The 2,500-nt window shown below is 37.3% G+C and overlaps 3 non-coding genes across 3 annotated transcripts; all 3 read right to left on the reverse strand.

Moving 5' to 3' along the window:
* Window positions 1-69: 69 nt before the first annotated feature.
* Window positions 70-188, reverse strand: LOC132153385 (5S ribosomal RNA). The gene has a single exon (XR_009436705.1). It is a non-coding gene; the product is annotated as a 5S ribosomal RNA (ribosomal RNA).
* Window positions 189-977: 789 nt separating this feature from the next.
* On the reverse strand, window positions 978-1,096 carry LOC132153645 (5S ribosomal RNA). The gene has a single exon (XR_009436952.1). It is a non-coding gene; the product is annotated as a 5S ribosomal RNA (ribosomal RNA).
* Window positions 1,097-1,642: 546 nt separating this feature from the next.
* LOC132153573 (5S ribosomal RNA) lies at window positions 1,643-1,761 on the reverse strand. Its single transcript, XR_009436884.1, has one exon. It is a non-coding gene; the product is annotated as a 5S ribosomal RNA (ribosomal RNA).
* Between the last annotated feature and the right edge of the window lie 739 nt (window positions 1,762-2,500).

Below are 2,500 nucleotides of genomic sequence, written 5' to 3' on the forward strand. Positions count from 1 at the left end.
GAGAGGGCTATTTAAAGATCAGCCACTATAACCGCCAGTGCATTATATAAGTAGAGAAGGAAACCTAAAAGCTTACAGCACCTGGTATTCCCAGGCGGTCTCCCATTGAAGTACTAACCAGGCCCAAACCTGCTTAGCTTCCGAGATCAGACGAGATCGGGCATAGCCAGGCTGGTATGGCAGTAAGCGAAGGAGGCTGCAAAGAGAGGGCTATTTAAAGATCAGCCACTATAATCTGTATTTCCAGGCAGTCTCCCATCCAAGTACTAACTGGGCCCAAACCTGCTTAGATTCTGAGATTGGGCATTGACTCTTTATTTATTTAAAAAAAAAATTTGCAAATTTATTACATAATTACTGAAAACTTCCAAAAGTACTAACCTGGCCCAAACCTGTTTCGGTTTTCTAAGACTGGGCATTGACTCTTTTTTGTTTTTTGCAAGATTATTAGACTATTAGTGAAAATTTCCAAAAGTACTAACCAGGCCCAAACCTCTTTTGGTTTTCTAAGACTGGGCATTGACTCTTTTTTGTTTTTTGCAAGATTATTAGACTATTAGTGAAAATTTCCAAAAGTACTAACCAGGCCCAAACCTGTTTTGGTTTTCTAAGACTGGGCATTGACTCTTTTTTTTTTTTTGCAAGATTATTAGACAATTAGTGAAAATTTCCAAAAGTTTTAACCAGGCCCTAACCTCTTTTGGTTTTCTAAGACTGGGCATTGACTCTTTTTTTTTTTTTTTTTTGCAAGATTATTAGACTATTAGTGAAAATTTCCAAAAGTACTAACCAGGCCCAGACCTGTTTCGGTTTTGTAAGACTGGGCATTGACTTAATTTTTTTTTTTTTTTATTTATGCAAAACTATTAGATAATTACTGAAAAATTCCAAAAGTACTAGGCTGCAAAGAGAGGGCTATTTAAAGATCAGCCACTATAACCGCCAGTGCATTATATAAGTAGAAAAGGAAACCTAAAAGCTTACAGCACCTGGTATTCCCAGGCAGTCTCCCATCCAAGTACTAACCAGGCCCAAACCTGCTTAGCTTCCGAGATCAGACAAGATCAGGCATAGCCAGGCTGGTATGGCAGTAAGCGAAGGAGGCTGCAAAGAGAGGGCTATTTAAAGATCAGCCACTATAATCTGTATTTCCAGGCAGTCTCCCATCCAAGTACTAACTGGGCCCAAACCTGCTTAGGTTCTGAGATTGGGCATTGACTCTTTATTTATTTAATTTTTTTTTTTTTGCAACTTTATTACATAATTACTGAAAACTTCCAAAAGTACTAACCTGGCCCAAACCTGTTTCGGTTTTCTAAGACTGGGCATTGACTCTTTTTTTTTTTTTTTTTTTTTGCAAGATTATTAGACTATTAGTGAAAATTTCCAAAAGTACTAACCAGGCCCAAACCTGTTTCGGTTTTCTAAGACTGGGCATTGACTCTTTTTTTTTTTTTTTATTCATGCAAAACTATTAGATAATTACTGAAAAATTCCAAAAGTAGATCAGACGAGATCAGACGAGATCGGGCATAGCCAGGCTGGTATGGCCTTAAGCGAAGGAGGCTGCAAAGAGAGGGCTATTTAAAGATCAGCCACTATAACCGCCAGTGCATTATATAAGTAGAGAAGGAAACCTAAAAGCTTACAGCACCTGGTATTCCCAGGCGGTCTCCCATTCAAGAACTTACCAGGCCCAAACCTGCTTAGCTTCCGAGATCAGACGAGATCGGGCATAGCCAGGCTGGTATGGCAGTAAGCGAAGGAGGCTGCAAAGAGAGGGCTATTTAAAGATCAGCCACTATAATCCGTATTTCCAGGCAGTCTCCCATCCAAGTACTAACTGGGCCCAAACCTGCTTAGATTCTGAGATTGGGCATTGATTTTTTTTTTTTTTTCAATTCAATTTTTGCAAATTTATTACATAATTACTGAAAACTTCCAAAAGTACTAACCTGGCCCAAACCTGTTTCGGTTTTCTAAGACTGGGCATTGACTTTTTTTTTTTTTTGCAAGATTATTAGACAATTAGTGAAAATTTCCAAAAGTACTAACCAGGCCCAAACCTCTTTTGGTTTTCTAAGACTGGGCATTGACTCTTTTTTTTTTTTTTGCAAGATTATTAGACAATTAGTGAAAATTTCCAAAAGTTTTAACCAGGCCCAAACCTCTTTTGGTTTTCTAAGACTGGGCATTGACTCTTTTTTTTTTTTTTTTTTGCAAGATTATTTGACTATTAGTGAAAATTTCCAAAAGTACTAACCAGGCCCAAACCTGTTTCGGTTTTCTAAGACTGGGCATCGACTCTTTTTTTTTTTTTTTGAAAGATTATTAGACAATTAGTGAAAATTTCCAAAAGTTTTAACCAGGCCCAAACCTCTTTTGGTTTTCTAAGACTGGGCATTGACTCTTTTTTTTTTTTTTTTTTTGCAAGATTATTAGACAATTAGTGAAAATTTCCAAAAGTTTTAACCAGGCCCAAACCTCTTTTGGTTTTCTA

Source organism: Carassius carassius, chromosome 11 (assembly GCF_963082965.1).
Source record: "Carassius carassius chromosome 11, fCarCar2.1, whole genome shotgun sequence".
NCBI lineage: Eukaryota > Metazoa > Chordata > Actinopteri > Cypriniformes > Cyprinidae > Carassius > Carassius carassius.